Source organism: Bos javanicus, chromosome 1 (assembly GCF_032452875.1).
Source record: "Bos javanicus breed banteng chromosome 1, ARS-OSU_banteng_1.0, whole genome shotgun sequence".
Taxonomy (NCBI): domain Eukaryota; kingdom Metazoa; phylum Chordata; class Mammalia; order Artiodactyla; family Bovidae; genus Bos; species Bos javanicus.
The window spans coordinates 52,447,819-52,469,608 of record NC_083868.1 but is presented as its reverse complement, the minus strand read 5'-3'; the positions used below and the strand labels follow the sequence as shown (position 1 = coordinate 52,469,608).

Here is a 21,790-nt window from a genome sequence, read left to right as displayed (position 1 = left end):
TCAACTAGTAAGATAAAAAATGCTTTCAAAGTTAGTATGTATAATGTATTACATAGAGCTCTAATAACACATAATATTTTCATTCTTTAATATTTTTAACCATTTATAAACAACATATAAAAAAAAAAGCCACATATTCCGGCTGTGAAAATGGTGCCATCAATGGACTAAAAATATTTTCTACATCATTTTGGAGCTAAGCAGATTTTTCTAGCAAAACACCAAATCAGAAGTCTTACATCTTAGTTCCAGCTCTGCCACTCACATGGCCTGGGTCCCAGTCCTTAATCTGGGTCTTTCTTTCTTCAAATTTAAAATGATGACATATATAAGACTCCAAGATCATCTGCAATGTCCGTTCTAGAGCCCAAATTCTGTTATTCACTTTGAATGCAAATTATCTGAATTCAGGGACTTCCTGGCAGTATAGTGGTTAACAATCTGAGCTTCCACTGCAGGGGGCACAGGTTCAATCCCTGGTCAGGGAACTAAGACGCCACAGGTTGTGCGGCCCAGCCAAGAAAAAATACATATGTATAGTATTTTTTAAAAATTATCTTAATTTCAAAACTATTTTCTTTTTTATATTTGCACCACAATGCTATTTTTTTTTAAAAAATCAGATATTTCACCTCAGAATACTATATTAATACTACCTTTTTAACTTTAGAAGTTTACCATATACTTAGAATGACTTAAGAAATAAGAAACAAGCAAATGTGAATACAGTTATGTGCTCCACAAAGACAGCAGAGGTACTTTTATCCTGGGCTGGAAGTCACGTCGAGTAGTGGTACAAAGGCTGCGCCAGCAGCGAGGGGCCTTGCAGGGGAGAGTGAGTAGGAGCGTGGCCTCCTCAGAATGAGCTGGAATGGAATGCCAGCTCCACCGCTTACCGGAAGAATGACCTTGGGCAACTTGCCGAGCCTCTAAGACTCAATTCCCTCATCTAAAATGGAGATGATAATTCCTCTCTCCCAGGCTGTTTCAAAGTGGAAACAGAGGGACCACAGGATTCAACTGCTTAAAAACTGAGGATGGGGAGGAACTTTACCTAATTATCCTCATGACTTTTATTTTCATACTTTATTTTAAATAAAAAGCTATAGTTAAGAAAAGTTCACAGTTTCTACCTCTTTCCATCTTTAGAAGTCTTCTTCAATAAATACATACTCTAGTTTTTCTTCAAATTACGCTTCTTCTTCAACAAACTTCCTTATCCACAAATACTATACCATATCCCGCAGTTAGTATAAATCTTCAAAATCAAATTATGAAAATTAAATTGATAAATTTCGTGTCAGGCCTTAAATATTTAAATAAAAAAAGGTCTGGGAGACCTAATGCAATCAATCTTTCATTATTTTCCCACAGTTCAATAATAAGTAGGCCTCTTTACTCTTTGGGAACTTTGAGATAAGATTCTAACAAATAAAACTCTCCTACTATGTAAAATATTAATTGAATAATTGTGCCAAGTTAAAATGCCTTTTAAACTTAAAAACACTTGCCACCACTTCTCTGAAAACACCAGTTGATATCAAATTATAATACAGATGTGTTCTAGAAATGGGTGTAGCTTAGGTATTTAGATATCAATTGATACTTTCCAATGATTTTTCATGATAATTTCAGAAATATGTCTCACAGGGGAAAAAATGGCCCCAATACATAATCCAAATCTCACTTAAGAATCGCAATATACACTTGAAAGCACATTCTTTGTCAGTGTGTGGTTCCTATGCATTCAATTTTCCATCTTTTTCACTAACTGTAAACCCTTACAAACTTTTTTACAAATTGTAAAAAGTTAAGTCAAATGGACAGTTGTTCCACATGATCTAAAACACTTACTTAAATATACAAATAAATTTAAATACACCAGAAATTTAAGGTCCATTCCACTGATATTTTATAGCCCACAGGGCATTCAAAATCAAAACAACCATAATGTCTAGGGCACTGCCATTCCAGGTATTTACAATCACTTATCAGGTTGAAAGTAAGAAAACGAAACCTCAGTTTAAGTAAGATAACTTCTGCTCTTCACAGTGGGCAGTTTTCTAGAGGAATGAACAAAAGACAGGGTTTTTGCCTCAGGGGAGCCACTGCAAACTCTGACTCAGGTTCAGCCACTTGACAACTTTGAACCTGTTTCCTCATCTGCAAAAATGGGAATAATGATACCCTACTTCACAGCCTGAAGAGCAAGCAAGATGTCTGTGAAATCACAGTGTAAACTCTAGATTGCAATAACAAGTTTGACATTTATTACTACTGTGCCTTTAAGAGTGACAAACTTACAGTGAAGAAAAATTTGACGACTTAATGACCAAAAGGATGAAAGCAAAGAAATTTTACTAGTTTAAGTCTTTATATGGAGACCATGATACAGATGCAGAGGAAATTTTAAGATTTTTTTTTTATGTGGACCATTTTTTGAAGTCTTTATTGAATTTGTTACAACACCGCTTGTTTTTTTTAATGCTTTGGCTTACTGACCACAAAGCATGTGGGATCTTAGCTTCCCAACCAGGAATCGAACCCACACCCCCTGCCCTGGAAGGTGAAATCTTAACCACTGGACCACCAGGGAAGTCCCTCAGAGAAAATTTTTATTCAGCTCTAGGAAGCCTGGGCAGACTAAACTGTTTTTGTAAGGGCAAAGGGGAACTTGCTGTGCTTACTACGAGACATCAGAAATGCAAATTAGAGCACAGTAATTTATTAATTGTGCAGATGTGAAACTGCTTTAAATAAACATGCCCTAAATGAGACTGAACTGCAGAGGGAGTAAGGGGGTACCTGTCTTGACTGTGTCACAGCTGAAGAAGGATGCCTTCGTCTGGCCAGCCTCTAAAGGAGAGAGCTAATGCCAGAGTTGTTTCTCAGGGGAAATCTGTTCTCCCCAACCCTAACAGGGCTCAATAAAATGCATGACAGGTTTATTTTATGACCACAAAACTAGAATTTTTACTACCTTTTAAAGAGGAAGTCTATTGAATAAGAAAATTCCAAAAATAAGAGGGGAAATACAAACTACCTTGCTTTATTTATCTGTAAATACATTCAGTCCTAACTGAAATAGTACACAGGAGGGTGCTCCATGACATTATGCCAGCGTTACTGATGATGGAAGACAGTATAGGATGACAGCATATAAGAAATAATTCTGTCACAAACTCCATTTTCTTCATTGATAACGTGTCGATGGCAGTATGTTAATAACGACACTGTTAATAACAAACAGCTAAATATGATTTGGCAGTTGTGGTCACCAGAGCACCTCTGTGCAGGCAACACTGTGAAGGCTTAAAACCATGTCTGCAGATGAGGTAATCCCAGAACCGCTGGCTTTGCTTCAACCAGGGCAGGATTCATTTACAGGCCTCTGATCTTTCCACTGAGCCATTTCTGAACATGCAGAACCTCCTATATTCAGGACATAGTATAAAACAGAGCAATTCAACAAAAGTGAATCAGACACCTACTATACTGTTCTATGCAGTGTGGGTACAAAGATAAGTAAAACCCAGATCTTATTGCTTATGAGGGTCACAGTTTTTAAGATGTGAGGTTACTGAAGCCATTCCTCCATAATGTTCTTACTAACACTGTAACCCCTTCGCCACACTGGCTGTATTTTTTTGCCTACTGATCTCCATAGACTGTTCTGCTCTAGGGGACCTCCTGAAATTTACCTTTTCGTGTCCTTCTACAGACTCTGGCAGATCCCTCATTATGAGCTACACACTGTCCACACCCTTAGCTCAGTGAACTAGTATTTTTTGAGTTCCTGCACTTTTATAGGTACAGGAGATACAGCAACAGACAACAATTGACTCTATTCTCATCAGATCCTTCACGATGAGCTAGACTCAGTCCTCGTCCCTACTAACTAGACTAATTCCACTGATTTGTTTCACAGTATCCATTGCACTCCTAACAAGTTCTAGGTGCTGATGATACAGTAGGAAGCAAAACACAGTCCTTGGGCTCATGGAACTTGGCAAAACTTGGTGTGACCCTGCCCAATTTTGACCAGTGGTGTCCAAAATCGGGTCCTTGAGACCCAAAACATGAATAAGACTTAGCCCACTGGAGTAGGTAAGAAGGAAATAGTATAATTTTCCTTTATATTCAAAAGAAAATATTTTTATATTAAGTTTATTTTTTATTTCTAAGCATTTATAGTTTATCACATTATATATTAATAGCTCAATATATGTATGTTATAAATAAACGTATAGACACTGAGGATACATGCTCAAATTCATTTACTGAAGGGGATAGCACCTAAAACTTCCAGAGACCACTGGCTTGAATGATGACACAACTAGAAGGAACTGTCTGCCACGATGGGGTTAGCCTGGACTTCCCACTAGCCTGGGAAGCGTTTTGGCAAGGATGCCTAAACATTAAACTAAACAACCGAAGTTCACATCCATCTCAATCTTCCTCCCTAACTGTCTCCTAACAACCATATATTCACCATCCCCGTGTCCCACGGATATCACAGCATTGCTACTTTCTATTCTACATCTGGTATATGTGTGTCATTACTATACCAGAAACATCCTGAAGCCAGAGCCGCTACCATTTTATTCTGCAAGCCCCAGAATTCCTAGTCTGGCGTTATATATAATGAGTACTCAATAAATACATGCTGTATAAAATAAAGACAAATCAATATACGGAACCCAGAATTACCAAACAGATATGATAGAGGCACCAAGTATTTGCTTTACCAAAGATTGCTCTTCTTTATAATGATCAGCACTGGATTCCTTTATGCAGCACCCCTCTGTGTACTTCACAGACCACTGATTACGACTAGGACCTGGGAATGGTAAAACTTCAAGTACCCACTGCTAACTAAAGATCAATTAGAAACACATATGAAACGCTCTGAAATTATAATCTGTCAATAAGGATATACAGTTAGTTCTGAAAAACTAAGGAAGTCAAAACTTTCCAAGAAAACATCTTTAATGAAGAAAAGCGCCAATCACCCTAATTATTGAGATCTATATATCAGACTTTATGATGAGATAGCTATACCTGAAGTAAGTCAGGAATGATACATATGGTTACCTAAAAAGAATTCAAGAAATAAAATCCACCACTGATTTATGATACAGTAAACTCATCACTATGTGAGACCAGATCCTCAGATCTATAACTCTGTGTCCATTCCTCAAGACCCATTCCCAAGACCTTTCAAGCTACAGAAGATTTCTGTATGGATTTAAATTTATGCACAGGCTATAGGTAGAAAATTATTAAAACTTTTTAAAACCCTGGACCTTACAACAAATCTGAACATGTCGTCTGGGACAACTAAGAATGTATAGCACCAAATGAGACAAGAATGCATATCCATATACAAAACTTAAAAGAGAAATTCATTATTACCATGAGGACAGTTAAATGAGATCTGAGTAACTGTACTTCCATGATGCCAAAGAGCCCCATGATAGAACGGAAAGAAGACTCACAAAATATTTTTCTGTGTTTCTCCATTCCTCTTTGCTTCTTTAATGTAAACATTAGGGTCATTATCAACGGTGTGAGCTTACCAAGAAATATTTTCCCAGATCAGTTTCTTCCTTATGATTTTGCTTATGAATGTATTTTTTATTAAAGCACCCAGGGTTGGCATCTGGAACACTGAGCACACAGTATTTTCGAAACAAAGTTTTAATCTAAACTCTGATGATGTCCAGAAATGACCAGTCAAAAGGGGGCCACAAATAAAACTGGGTAAAAATGAATACACCCTGAGGTGTAATAAATACAAAAGTTATGATTTTAAAATGTGATGTTGAAGATCTGATCAAGTCAAAGGGAAATCCAAAGACCAGAACCTAGATTACTAAGCATAAAAGAGAAACTCATGTGTGCCTTACAGGTCATGGCTTACTAAGACATGAGAGACACCACAGTTGTAACAAAGGTTGAGGGAAGCACTAAGCATAATTTTTAATCTATTTTAATTTTAATACATTTTATATTAAATAATATAATTTTAATCTATAATTTCTCATAGATAGAAAAGTACATTTTTACCTGGTTAGAGTCTGGGCTTGAAATCTTATTAATAAATATACTTTAGTATATTTATGTAAGTAAGAAGCAGTGTTAGAAATAGTAGTTTACACCATTTTTATTAGAATGTGTTTGAACACACAGCTCAAACTTTTTCTATTCACTATACTTTTAACATGATTTGGTATAAGTGCGTGGAGTCCTCGAACCGTTCCCTTTACTTCAAAAGTGTTGTCCTTTCAGACTGTGACATTAATAGTAATAAATAAAAAAGTAAAAATAAAGAAAGTCCAAAACACTTGTGTGTGTTTTAGTTGCTCAGTCGGGTCCTACTCTTTGCGACCCCATGGACTGTAGCCTGCCATGCTCCTCTGTCCACAGAATTCTCCAGGCAAGAATACTGGAGTGGGTAGCCATTCCCTTCTCCAGGGAATCTTTCCCACCCAGGGATCGAACCCAGGTCTCCCGCACTGCAGGCAGATTCTTTACATCTGAGCCACCAGGGAAGCCCCAAAACACTTGACTGTAATGTAACTTAATATAGGTTGAAAACTTTATCAAAAAGTCACTGGTTTTTAAAATAGACTAAAAGCCAAAATAATGTACTAAATGCAAAAATAACTAGACTAAATGCCAAAATAATAAATAAAGAAATGCCAGCCAAATTATGGTCAAAAGTCTAATTTTTAAAATCCACTCTGGTGCTTGGACCAAATGAGTTTATAACCCTGATGGTAGTTAGGACATATATAGTGGGACAGGAAGAAATCCTTTTCATATTTCAATGTCAGCTCCTATGTTGGAACTGGCCAATTTTTAAGTGGTTTTTACTTAGTACTATTTTATGCCATATCTGTCAGAATAATTAGCACAGAATAACATATACATTCATATCTACTGGACTTTTCCAGTCAGTAGAAGATGCTTGCTTTGAGGATAAGGGCTTTTCCACATTCATCTTTAAATCCTCAAAGTTTAAATTAGCATCAATACACTGTAGGCACCCAATATATGACCAGTGAATTAAATCAGTAAGCTTTTGCTACCTGAATCTCACCTATACTTGACCAAATTATATAACATGCAAAGTGATCTTTGAACATGACTCAAGAAAACAAGTCAAAAAAAAGGTATCAGATGCCACAAAACTTACTCAGTTTACCAGCCTACCTGAATGAGAAATATGGAAGTACTTTATTGTAGGGGGGATGAAAGACAAGAAATGGAAGCCTGACACACCCTAACGCATCACTGAGCAGAACCCAGCAAGAGCACGCTTCATAAGATTATCATCCACAGAAACTACTTTGCCAAAACAGAAAAATATCCTATTTCTATGTTTCAGGGTTCAGGGGAAAAGAGAAGTCACTTAAAAAGAACAACAAACTTTTTATTTTCCTATATCTGAATTCGGCTCTAACTTTGCTGAATTTGCAAAGATAAAAGAATTTAATTTCAGGTGAATAGGGCTCTCAGTACCAAAAAAGCAACATGTTACTTTGTCTTTTTTAAATCATTTGCTACATGTATGTAAATGTGTAATTTATAAAATCTCTACTTATCATAGCAGAAACAAATTTCTTACATAAAATAAATCAAAAGTACCCAGAAATCACTTTGAAAACTGATTAACTTTTGACTGACCTTCTAATTCATGTTTGCTCATTAGAACAACACTGCAATGTGTCTATGAAATCTGCTTAATAATTTTTTTCCATGAATACTGATTTCTTTTCAAACCAAATTCCAGAAAACTATTTTATAACACTATGTTAAATTCCTTTTGTAAAATATATTCACTGATTAAGTATTTAAGAGTACCAGACTAAAAACATATAGACTGTTCAGCAAGAAAAACAACTTCTTATGAAGAATGAATGATGATTGCTACTACTGCTGTACCAAAGGAATTAACAAATAGTGAAATCAGTAACTGTTGTTATTAGACATTTCTATCCTGGATACACCAAACAGAAAGGAAGTTCTCTAACTATTAATTTCTAAACTAAGTTTGAGGCCAGTTTTATCTTTGATTGTGACCTCACAGACGAAAACTGACAACCAGCCCCAGCTCAGAGACTTTCTCATCCACCTTTCCTAAGACTGATAGAGGACAGTGTTCCAAGCCCCATCACTTCAAAAAGAAGATGATTTCTCTTTCAGGAGAAAGAAAAATTAGAGGTAATTCTTAGCTATAAGTAGCCTCAAACCATTCATTTGTAACCTTTTGGAATGTGGTCCTAAAAGCAGGTATGCAGAGAACAAGCCCAGGAGACGGTGGCACTGCAGACAGGCATTCTAAGCCTGGCACAGTCACTTGCTTAGCTGTGTGACTTTCAACAAATGACTTAACCTGAGACTTGGTTTCCTCGTCATTAAAACAGGGTTACCTCTCATCAGAAAGCTGTTATGAAAAATAAAGTAGTAAAAATAAAACTTACACTTCATAAGGAGGCTCGCAGTCCAAATATCTTTCTCCCAAAGGGTCCAGCTCAGTGGTAGAGTCTGACTGCAAATTATCTTCCTCCCTTCCTCCCAAAGTGAAATACTATTTGGGCTACCCTCCTAAAAACTGCATTTAATTTTCCCTTAAATATACATGAAACCATGTAATCATGCTACCACTCTAAAAAACAAAAATGACTGGATAAGGAATTTACTTCATAAAAACAACAGGTGCCTTTATTTCACGTAGCCGTCCTAACGGCGTCTAATAACTGTTCCTAAAAGACTATATAAGGGACTGTGTAAGTATCAAATTCATAATTGACAACTTCATTACATGTAGTGATGAATACTAAAAGGACTCAAAAGCTACAAATAAATCTTTAAAATCAAATAATGGTAAAAAAAAAAAAAAACGTTCAATCCCACATTCCCATCCTCAGACATTTCTAGGCAGTATCACAGATGCACATTAGTGAATATAACTGGCTGAGAGAAACAGGACAGAGATAAAGGGGGAGAGAAGGAGGAGAGAAAAGGAAGAACAGAAGGGAGAGAGAGAAAAAAATAATAACTTCAGTAACACAAAATATAATCCAAGTTTGACAGTTGGATGTAGAGAATTATTTTCTCATTTTGTTCCATGCTCCACAACATTCTCTTTGCAGTCAATGAGAACTCTACACTTGGGTGAGTTTTGAGAGGCTCACCAAAAGCTGAAAAATAACTCAGCAATTTTTAATATTAAAAGATTCAGGACTGCTAATAAGACTCCCTCTGAATGACTCAATCTGTAGCTTTCCCACATCAAAGGATGTAGTCGAATCAACAAATAAGAAGACTTTCTTTAGCCATTAATAGTTTTAATCTAACAAATGAAGATTAAGTCTTGGCCTAACAGTAGTTCAGACACAGCTACTACTTTATTCCTAGAGAGCCATATAGACTCTCACTTCATACTTTTCAATTTTATAGTGCTTTTTTATAGGAAATTAGAAGTACAGATAAAAGATTCAGCATTTCACAGTTAATTATTAAAAATAAAGATACCTAGGACCTCTATAAAATACAACCCAGGAACATTCTCACCTGAGAGGAAACCAAATTTGCAGAAAACACTTTCACTTTTACCTTTCTGACTGAAGGAAAGAAACATTCAAGTAGCAGAGTAATAAAGGAAATACAATTCCTTCATGAAACTTCTCCTAAGAGTAAACCGTAATGAAAGTAACCTAAGTTTTGTTCACTGTTATAAGCAATGTTCAACAAGGCACAAGTTTCAAAAGTTACAGCTATAAGTGTGTGTTTGTTTAATAAAATAAAAACTACAACAACCAAAAAAGAATCAACAATGTCAAATGGATGGATGAGGTTCAGCTAGTGTGCATGTGATTGTGCGTGTGTGTGTGTCTAAGCTTTCCTTACCCACAAGCCTTTCACTCTGCTCAATGCAGGAGGCACAAATGATTTTATGCACTGCCATTTTGTTTCCTTGTCTTGATAACCTCTGATGCCTTCCACATTTATATTTGAAGCCAAGGGTTTCAACAGACAGATAGTCTGAGTTAATATATGATGTTAACACGGCTTCCATGATCTATCCCCTTGCAATGAACTCAAAATGTTCAGATGATCAATGATCAAAATTAGCAAAAGGATTTTCATTGAGCTAAACAAGTAGGAATACCCTATATTTTCACTTTGTGAACTAAGAAAGTTAATACAATAAGATCACAATCCCTTATATGAAACCCTTAGGTCCAAGTACACATCAGATTTTGTGTGGGCTTTAAAAAGATCAGATTGAGCATACTGCATGCTTTATGTAACATTCGTAGCTCAATTTAGGTTAGTACTTCATAACGTACCATACTACTACTTACAGCAAAATATGTGAATATTCTAAGTGGGCTTTAAAAACTATTTTAAAAAGGCCCATGACAATCTGGGTCAGGTTTTGACATCAAGTGAGTTTTAATGTCAAACTTTTGGAAAAACAAAAACATTACTTTTTCAGAGGTATTTTTAGATACAAGATTGCAAATATATACCCAATACCACTCCAGATCAAGATACAGTTCACTAATTTATTAGGGATGAAAAAGTATGGCAAATTAAAATTCAGCAAAGTAAGATGTTCCTGGCAAATACATCCTTAAAAGCCAGGGAACAGCTGGGTGGTTCAGTTGTCAGGACTCTGCCTTCTCACTACTGAAGACCCGAGTTCAATCGCTGGTCAGGAAAGTAAGATCCCAGAAGCTGCAGGGTGCAGCCCAAAAAAAAAAAAAACCCTAGAAAGTTAGGAAATACAAAGGTTATTTCATTTTAATTTATTCAAATAAATTAAATGAACATTGAGACTACTTAAAAATAAATGTCTGTGTTAGAGGCAATGAGTATTCAAGTTTGAGAACCATAGTACTAATAGTCTTTGGTACTTCCCTTGCATTTAACCACAGGGTGCATATCCCCAGGCTTTTGATTTTCATACTGTTCAAGATTTCAGGGATTTAGGGTATTTCCCATCCATCCTCTCTCTAGTTTGTCCCTCTTTTCGATTGAAGTGCCATTTTGTATGATATAATTTGTTATGAACTTTGGATATAATGCTCCTCAATCTTCATGCCTTGACACAAACATGTTGTAACTGGTTGTGAAGAGTCCCCCCAAGTAATTAGTTATGAAAAATTAATGTACCACAGTTTAAAGGATTTTACAAGTATATATATGGGTGTATTCAAGATTTTCATCATAATAACATCACTCTTGCTTATTTTCTGACAGACTTTACTGAAAGGGAAAGAAATGGCTTTATCACACTGTGAACTACCTATATAGTCAACTGCATAATTTATCTATGTCTATCACCAAAGAATCATAGAGTCCCATATGAAAACATCAGTCGCATGCGTGTGGGTAGAAAGTTTGAGGAATGATGCTCTGAGACATTCCAGGATGCATCAAAGTCACTTGAGAGAAAGTCTAATGCTGTCAACTAACCATTCTGAATGGTGTCCTGTCCTGCGCGATATCTTTTTTTTAAAGAGGTACAAGAATCATTCCCCAAACTTCAAGAAGCACTGTACTTATATGTGGCATGCTTCAGCTGTTTTTTTCTTTTCTTCCCTTCTGGTTATTCTTATTTCCTTCAGTAATAACTTGCTTGTCCAGCACCCCACATTCAGTTAAAAATGCACCACTGCTTCATGATACTAGAGTTGAAACAAAAAACTGAAATGCACGGCCTTGAAAAACTTCAAACTTGGTGGGAGTTGGAGTGAGATGAGATATAACTATAAAAACATATCCTATTGAGTACTGTCTGTGGATAAGGGTCATTATAGACCTTACTGTCTTATGTAATTCTCATTCTGCTGTATGGTAAATATTAAGATGCCCTTTTGCACATATGATAATGGAAGTTTATTCTGTGTCCATATAAGCCCAAAGTCCCTCAGCTTATAAACTAGAGAGCCATCAAGAGTGAAACCCAGGGCTCTTCAGCTGCAAAGCCTCTGCTTCCTATTCTATACCTGCTACAATGGAACATCTATGGAGGGGGATAAGGGTCCTCTGAGTATTGTAAACATGCTGACTGAAATACAGCCATACAATCTTGAAGCTCCGGAAGAGAGACCTCTGTAGTCAATAAACTCTAACTCCACATTCAAGTACGTAATGCCCATTCAATCTTTATCCATCAGTCCCTTAAATGAGAATTCCTCCAAGAGTATCAGGGGACCTCACAGCTGCTTCAGAATCACCAGCAGTATTAGTTAAAATGCAGATTCCAAGGCCCTACCCTAGATACACTGAATCAGAATATGAAGATGAGGGCTGGGGATTTCTATATTTTGCAAGCATACCGGTGTTTTTTTAATTTAAGTCATAAAATAAATTTCATGAATGACACTCTGTCTTTTAATAAAATAGTTTGAAACAGATTAGGTTTATAAAGGTTAGACAGGAATAGGAAATTATCAGAGCACTGCTCTTAGTACTGTTTCAGGAAACTTTTGTTCCAGGTTTTATATGTGTATTGGAATAGAAAAAGTATTTCTTACCACAAATCTCAAAAACATTTGAGAAATTCAGTTGTTTTAAGCAACTTTTATCCCCATTCTTATTTGTTCTTTCAAATAAGTTATTGATCATTTATTTAATTATTCCCTTTACAAAATATCCAAACTTGTGTCTTTTTCAGGATCTCAGTTATTTCAATCCAGGAGTTTCTGTTTTATTCCCTGATCTTTTCACCCAAGGGCTATATTTAACTACTGGTTTAATTATTTAATCAATATTTTACAATACTTTTCACTTTTCTAAGATTTCCTAAACTCCAATTCATTCTTAATTTTACTTTATATTTTATACAGCCTCCTCACGATCTGAAGTTATTTTACTCTATCTAGATCCTTGAACTGATATATTTTTAACTTATTAAACTTATATTTTGGAAGGTGTGTCAGTGTTTCATGGTCTATACTTAATCCTTTAAATCTTTCATTCCCTTACTCTTTCATTCTCTGTTTATATACACTTTTTAGACAGAATTCTTTATTGGCTTGTCTTCTCTTGCATTTCTGTTGTGTAATTGGTACTTATTTCAATTCTCACCTTATCTTTTCCTTTGAAAGAAAAAAAAAAACAATCCCTATTAACACATGAGGATTTTCTGGATATATCTTTACAGTTTTACAATGATGTCCTGGCATTTCAAGAAACTGTAATTGCCTTCTAAGGGATAATATGAACACATACGAATGTTGAGAGGCTAAATGCAAAAGATGCTCTCCTCAGGTATGACTTAAAACATAGAAATCTCTACAGTTCGACACAGTGTGTTGCGACTGCCCTTGAGGTAGTACAAGCTCACGGATGGAATTATAGTCACAGAATCTTCAAGATGGAAGAACATCCATTCAATATTTAGCCTTAGTTTTTACTACCTTCAGAGCAGTGTTTCTCAAAGTATGGCCTGAGGACCACTTGCATCCAATTTACTTAGGGCATGTAATAAAAATGAAGGGGTGAAACTACAATGTTTTTATAATTTGGGTCTGTTTTCATTTCATATTGAGAGGAAGGCTGATTAAAAATACAGAAGATATCAGTCAGACCTATTTTAAAAGGTGCCTTTGGTAAGGAAATGTTAAAAACAAGGTGGACCTCAAACTACAAGTTCAAGAAAAGTGTCTTCTTCTTAAGCTAAATACCTGCTTAAGCTTAAATTTTAAAATATATTCCACACTGGTGGTGATGCAACATGCCAAATTAATTGCCTATATTTAGTAATTCAGAACATTTAAAAATACAATTTTAAACACTTCTGCACTCTTGCAATGGACTAGTAATTCCAGGGATTTCTTTTAGTATAGCAAAAACAGCCATATCTATAGTGAGGCTATTTTCAAAAACTTCTTTTAATAGGGTTGAACTGTGAAGTCTTTACCACTTCTATTAAAGACTTCTAATATTAAAGTAATTGATATTCATGGTAGGATCCCAGTAAAAATATGGCCCTTGCTTTAACCACATTCTTTATGAAATGTTGGAAAACATAAACCGTAAGTATATTGACTGATGATTAATAATTAGAAATTACATCTGTAATTTTACTGAAAAATATGGCTTTAAAAAACTTTAGCTGATGAATTAGACTTTCATGAGCTGTGCCACATTATTTTAAGGTCGTTGGTCCTTTAACTATACACAAAAAACATTATCAATTACATAGTTACTTACAGCACAAGCAAGCCATAATTATATATTCATCCTCACTTTCACTCAGAGCTACGTTTTAAATTCAATGTCTAAACAAATCTGTCTCAATGGATGAAGTATAAAGAACAAATCTATAAGGTCAAAGGTCCTACATACTTTTCAAGTTGTACAGCAGAGCTAGATATACATTAAAAGCAGAGCTACTTCACAAACTCATAAACCTGGAACTTTTTTTTAAATTTGGATATAAAAATCAAGATGGATATTAAAAAAAAGAAAGTATCAAAATTGCAAAGTTCTATTAGTATCTAAGACCCTAGGGGAAGATTCTTCCTAAAACTGCCATAATACATACAAAGATGTACCACTAAGAAATAACATAGATGAACCCCTCTTTCAATAAATGTGAAATGCAAATTAAGATTTCCGTTTCAGAATTTAATAGAGGTATGCAGAATAATAAAATAGGAGGTTTGAAAACTCTTGGCCATATAGAAGCAAAACTCGTATCTAAAATCTTATCTTGAAAAATTAAGCCTTATAAACCAAGCCAAATAACTTGTATTTCATTGTCAGTGTGACTTTTTCAAATCACTACTTCAAGTTTTACACTATAAAAACTACTCTGACTTCAAAGACCAAGACTTTGCTTGAAAATATTGTTTTAATGAAGCAGTTATTTGATATCTCAAACAAATGCAAGAACTCATCAGATCGCTTTTATTCTGGAAATTGCTGATTCCCATTTTAAATTCTGAATTGGTAAAACACATTTCCATGGGGAAAGAACTAACATTAAAAGTTTGCGACAGTGAACAAAATAATGTGCCTCACATGTATAAATGTGGTGTTCTTTAGTAATCAGGAATGCATTTTGAATACTCTTGCCATATGTTCAAAAATGAAAAACTTCTCTTGCAAACAAGCTTAAAAAAAAAAAAATCAAAGAAGCTGAAATCCCATATTTCAGTGTGCACTAAATTCATCTTACAGACCCATCTCATTCTGACTGTTATGCATGTGACGTATTAGGAGGCTCTCCTAACTATCTGAAATAACAAGATATTTTACATTCCATTAAAGAAAGCTGGATACAGAGCTTCTGTTATATATCATCTAAAGTTCTCAGCAATGTCAAAGTATACTTTGCTACCATACAGAAAACAGAAAAACTACCAGAAAAGCTTGGTCTTCAAATTCAATTTCTCTCAATATTAAGACAATCTTTTGGTGACACACAGTATTACAGCAAGTCATGGAACAAAACAAAAGAAGGTCCCTTTTCTTTTTCTTTTATGGAAAACTGAATTCAAGTTCATTTTCATTCACAAAATACAGTCTGTCTTCATTATGATACTATTACAAAGCACCAAAACTGATTTACATAATTTGTATGACCAGTTTTCTTAAATTATCAGCAATTTAAGAATACCTGAGGTGTTTCTTGCAGTGGAGGAGCAAAATTACACGTTGGTTTTCTGAAGTTTGGGCTTACCACGCTGCTTTCAAATGTTAAACCCTCAGTTTTCACCTAGAGGGCTACTTCTCAAAAACAAACTTTTTAGGCACTTACTGTCCCACATTATTTCACCAACTTTTCCAATTAGGGGCACAGATCTGAAAAGAGTACTTAGCAACAGATTTCAAAGTTGCTATTTTTCACATACACAGACTGTCAAAATATACCCAATTTCTCCAAATTTAGAAGTTCTGAAGCAAATTCAATGCATTAGGACAGTTACTTGCTTCTGAATCAAGCTGATACACTAAATGCTAGATTTACCACACTGCCCAGTCCACCTTCCCTACTACAAGGGTAACTGTCATAAACAGCACAAGTTCCCAAGAAAAGAGTGCCCAGAAAAAAGTAAACAAATGTCAGATACTGTAATTTAGAGAGGTCTTCTGGGCAATGCTTCCTTGGGTTTTTTAATAATTCTCTCCACTCACAAGCTACAATCTTTCTACAATATTATCTAGCATCAAATTCCCTAGGCCTTCAACTCTATGCAAAATTTCATTATGAAATAAAAAGAGAAAATAAGTATTCAAATGACACTTGCAGAAAAATATTAAACGGACATTTAAACTATGTTAAAATAATAATACCCATAGCCGAATTCTAAATACTAAAAATCTGCTATGGGAAACTCAATGGGACAAGATTTCTGGGGTGCTACAAGCCCAAAAAGGCATCTTCTGACGTGTACAGTAAGGACCCTTAGGTCATTACTAATATCAGCTAGCTTCCCTATATGAAGAGTTTGCATACTTACTCAGGAAGGCAAGTGGAAAGTACACAGAGAGGAAGATGAACTGCGGCAAAACCTCTGTCATATGATAGTGACCTATAAAGTATCAAATAAAGGTACATCATCAGTATGATATAGCTTTACAGTTGAGGGCGAACTCCTGCAACATCTACAAAGGAAGGACCCCGAAACCCAGGAGGCCCGCTCCCCACCAACCACTCCTTCTCGCCATCCCCACCCCTACGTGCTGTGGGGCAATTAAGGGAAAGAGCTCCCAGTTTTCCAAGGGCAGAGGCTGAGGGTAGCCCAGTTGGCATTCTAGGGTGTCTCCAGCACACTTTCACCCTACTCCCGGTAATGTACAAGGCAGAAAGTTGATCAATTCGGCACACCCCAAACCCACGCCGTGCTCATTTATCAACTTGCACAACTGATCGCCGTCCCCAGGAGAAATGCACCAGGAACCAAATCATGGCAATCGACAGGCAGTCCGAGTCTCCCAGTGCTCAGAAGCCGGCCGGAGGTGGCAAGGCGACAGCAGCGGGTCCAGGTAGCGCAGCCCTCAGCCCTGCAGACCTGGGCGGCCACATATGTCGCCCAAACGCCCGGCCCCGGTCACAATCCCGAGATTAGAGATCGGAACCGAGCGGGGAACACATTCGCCAGAGCCCCCGGTGTCTAGTGCAGGGCCACCAGGTCGGGGTGGGGGGAGATGGGAAACGGAGAGGGAGGAAGGGAGCGAGGGATCCCACCCCGGCTTTGTTGCTGGTCACCATCAAGTTTGCATCTTAGTACAAAATGTCGATCTTAAAGGCTGACAAGACAGAGGCAGAGGGAGAAAGAGAAAGGGAATAGAGTCCATCTTGCTTTGGGGAAGAGGGGGGAGAAAAAAAATGAAGTGTAAATCCCACACTCCGGGCGTAAAAGTCTGCTAAACACCTTTCCATAACGGAGAAGCAACGAGTGGGGTGGCCCCGTCGCCGTGCCCGCTCGAACTGGCGGCGGTCTGGGCAGAAAACACCTCCCTCTCCTCGTCTTCCTCCTCCTTCCCCTCCTCCTCCTCCCTCTCCTCCTCCTCCCGCGGGCCCCGGCGAAGATCCCGCCGCCACCGCTGCTGCCTCCGCTGCTGCCTCCGCTGCCCCCCGGGGAGGCACGGCCGCCCGGCCCGGCGCTGCCATTCCGGGCTTGGACCGCGCGGCGCGCGTGGGGCGGGAGCTGGGTGGCCGCGCGGGGACATCCGCACCGGGGACCCCCTGCGCCCCCTCGCCGCGGGCTGGCTACAAAAGTCATGCGAGCAGAGGTGGCGGCGGCGCGCATAAGAGGGGGCGCGCGTGGGGGGGGCTCCCACGCCGCGAGTGGGCAACCCCAAGGGATGGCGAAGAACGCCCCTCCCCGCGCGGGGAAAGTACCCCAGTCCCCGGCAGCCCGGCGTCCGCGGCCGGGAGACTAGAACTGGACGTGTCATTAGCAGGACAGGCAATGGTTTCAAAGCCCCAGGCCAATGACCATTAGCAGAGGCAGAGCTCGCTCCGTCCCCATCCCCCACCACCTCCACCCACCTTCCCCTTCGTACCCCCCCCCCACCTCCACCCCACCTCACGAAACTTTTCAACGAGATCCACCTGGACTAATTTGTCCTCAGACAGTTAAAATATTGACTAGACCCTACACACCGGGAGAGAAGGAGAATGCACGTTTTATTTTCCTTTCTACAGAAAGGAAAGCAAAAAATAGCTTCTCTCTCCGTCTCTCCCTCTCCCCCCCCCCTCCTCTGTCGTACATGTTGTGTCTTAGCTTTTTGCATCGTTTCGTTTTACCTTCCTCATTTAGCTGAAATGATCGTGGATATTTCACACATAAACGTGTTCCAGATTCTTGGATTCAGGGTCCTTGTAAATTACAGGACTCACGTTAAGTTTCATACAATACCAAAAAATAAAAAATAATAATAATAATACATCTCTGAGGGTGAGCGAGCGAGACGAGGTGGAGGAGGAAAAGAAACCTCGAGTCTGATTTCGGTAATTTACTAGCGACCCGGATCGCAGCAAATAACAGTGTAACACGAGTGTGGCTTAAGGGGCTCGGGAGCTCTTTCTAGAGCCATCGACCCCATCCCCGGATAAAGGATCTGCAAGTTTTCTGTCATCGCGACCATGCAATGCCATAACTTACCTTCAGAAATAAGACTTTTAACAGCCAAGGCCTTCCTCCTCCCCTCCACCACCACCCCCAGCTTCGCTCCCTCCACCTTAAACTTATTGACACAACATAATCCCACATTCAAGCAAAATCCTGACACAGCCTCCCTCCTCCTCTTCCCCCTCCTCTCTTCCCTCGCGTTCTCTCGTTCTCTCTCTCTCCCGTTCTCTCCGGTTCTCTCTCTCTCTCTCTCTCTCTTGCCCTCCCTCCCCCCCGCCGGCTTTCCCTCCCTCTTCTCTCTCCCCTACTCCCTCACCCTCTTCCCCCTCTCCCCCTATTCTTCCTCCTAGCCACTCTGGCACTAAAACAGCACTTTCTCTACTCGCCGCGCATTTGGTTAGGGGTGGGGGGGTGAGAGGGCACCGATCTCCGGGGCCGGAACACCCAGATCCCAACTCTCCAGATGAACTGTTCCCGGTCACCGACGCACTCGAAACGTTCAATCAATCCACTGAGGGCTGGCTGCTCGTACCTTCCTCCCTTGCCCCGACTCCCCAGGCCCCACCTCCCCGGCAGCCGAGCCCAAGCTGGGCTCCACGTACTTTCGCCGAGATGAAGTTTGGGGCTCCCCGGGCGGCCACGAGCCGCCCGCCGGCGTGAGGGCTCTGTTGTTGTTTTCCTCGGGCTGCTCCTGCCCGCGCCCCGGCTCCCGTGCCCCTCTCGGGCGGCGCTGCCTGTGTGCCGAGAGGTGCTGGTTGCAAACGCAGCCTGGCACCGGCTGGCCTACTACTCCCCAGCCCGGCCCCCAGCCTCCCGCCCGCAGGGCACTGCCTCCGCGCCCCCCACCCGCCGCCGGCGCGGCCGCTGCGACCCTCGCCCCCGACCTCTCCCGACCCAAAGTTTTGGCGGAGGGGGAAAGTGCCCAGGGAGCGGGCCGGCTGGCGGCGGCTCCGGACGCGCGGGGTTCCCTCCGTCTTCCTCAAGTCCAGCCTACCGGCTGCCGCCGCCGCCGCCGCTGCTCCTGCCGCGGAGTCCTTGGGGCTGCAGCCCGGCGGCTCTCAAGTGAGTAGGAAAACAGAAAGTGCGGGGAGAGCGCCCGAGAAGGGCTGGAGATGGGGGGCGCTTACCTCGCGGGCTCGCCGGGCGCGAGGGCGTGTGTGTGGCTCGCCCTCAGTGGCCAGTCAGGGGTTCTCTATGGGAAAGTGGAGAGGAGCTCGCGGAGCCGCTCTGCCTCCGCTTCACTGTACACTGCTCCACATACAGTACATGCAACCCGGAGAGACTGAAAACACTCATTTTATATAAGGCAGCCTGCCATTGGCCCGCTCCGTGACGGACAGGCCACGCGACCAAACAGAAGGCCCGTTACACCCAAACACACGCACACATACACACATTTTACAGAGACACACAAAGATCATCACATTTTCTATTTTCTAATGTTCGGGACCTGTAGACAGTAGGAGAGGACAGGTAGAGAGGCCCAGCAGAGTGGGTTGAGAGGGAAAAACCCTGTCTGCACCAAGTTGCAAGGCTTGAAATTGGTGTCCTTTTGACTTGGGAGGGTTATAGTAATAAACTACAACTCCACTGGATATGGAAGTGAGGGTTTTTTTTTTTTTTTTTTTAATCGTTGCCTTGTGGTGCCCCATGGAAGAGGCGTGCATTGTGTTATGATTTTACAGCATGACCTGGCTAACAAGTGGCCAGGAAAACCTTTATCAGCTTGGATTTCTTTTGTCAATGGGTTGGCTATCACATAGGCCAAAATAGTCCAAGATAAGTTTATTAGGACGGTAATGGATTGAGGTTGTTAAAGCTTCATTCGTAGGTAAATTGAGAAAAATCAACACAACAATACACAGAAACAAAGATAATCATTTTGCTGAAACAGCCACTCTACTTCTAGCTGGTCAGAGGACTGCAGATCACCTGTGTGTACCTACAAACAGTGCTGTAAAGTAGAGTAAGTCATGGAAGGTTGACTATTGACCCTTTCCCTTAAAAATAGACCTTTTGAGTCAATATATGCAAGATTTATATTTTGCATATTATAGACATATGATATTTACACTACATGTTTCACATCATATATGAGCATTTTGGATGACTTTGGGAGATGGTGAACCCAAGGACTTTGCCTTCTGATTTTTATTTTTTCCTATGATGTGTCTTTGACAAATATATATTTGACAGTCCTATATAAGCAAGTCAACAGGTTGCTGGGAAAACACCATAGCTGGAAACTATGAGAAATAAATTCTAGACCCAACTCTTAAACTCACTAAACAATCTTGAGCAATTAATTTAGCTCCTCTAATGCTCAGATTTAGTTTGGGATTTTGTTTTCATTTTTTTTCTTTTTTAAGTTACAGTAAGAACCTTCTCCCTAAATGTTCCTTCACTAAATGTTTATTCAGCATTTACTGTGTACCAGGCATTATCATAGGCTCTAGATGTTTCCTTAAGGTTCTTTCTGATTTAAGAGTCTGTGAATTATTCTTAACACAAACATTTTGAAGATTAAATAAACACCACGATTTTATGGCCTAGATGTGTAGCTTTAAAACTTAAAGGAAAGCTGGATAAAAGAACTTATTTCAAATCCCTCTTTATTTCTTTATGTTATCTTGAGATTTTTCTCTCACATCCATAAAGTTATCGAATGAGTGTGTGTGTACGAATGAGTGTGTGTGTACGCGTGTGTGAAAGAATGGGAACCAGAAACAGATACAGAGAAAATTTAAATTTGTAAAGTTTAGAAAACAAGCAGTGGTATTTGGAAATGTGCTGTTTTGCTTCTTTTTTAAAGGAAAATAATTTTTAAAAGGGGAAAGTATATAAAATAGCAATTTAAACCAATGATGTTAAAGATTATATTAATGATGCTCTGCATTTAGTTGATGGAAGGAACAAATTGTGCTTTATCCACACTGCACACTGCTTTGAGATGGGTGCTAAGTATGATTATCTCTATTTTATCATAAGAGAAATGGGACTGTTCAAGATAGCACAGAATACCAGTGACAAAGGAACTTAAACCCAGGACTCTTAATACCCAACACCGATTTTGAATAACTTGATAGTCCTTCCTTCCAAATGACAAGCTTCAGGGACAAGAGGCAGATAGAAGTGATAGAGGAAAACCCAGAAAAACTTTCTCAGGATTTCACTGTCCT

General features: G+C 39.3%; 1 protein-coding gene across 13 annotated transcripts in view; it reads right to left on the bottom strand.

Annotated features, from left to right (window-relative positions):
- The window catches only part of BBX (BBX high mobility group box domain containing), a 297,809-nt gene extending 277,982 nt beyond the window's left edge, over positions 1-19,827 (bottom strand). For 6 of the 13 annotated variants that reach the window (XM_061384983.1, XM_061384907.1, XM_061385913.1 and 3 more), the window contains exons 1-2: positions 19,739-19,827; positions 16,494-16,565 (exon numbers count right to left, since the gene is read on the bottom strand). The gene's annotated coding sequence lies outside the window, so the exon portion shown is untranslated. The other 7 variants (XM_061385229.1, XM_061385150.1, XM_061385790.1 and 4 more) reach the window with 7 other exon arrangements.
- Positions 19,828-21,790: the final 1,963 nt, after the last annotated feature.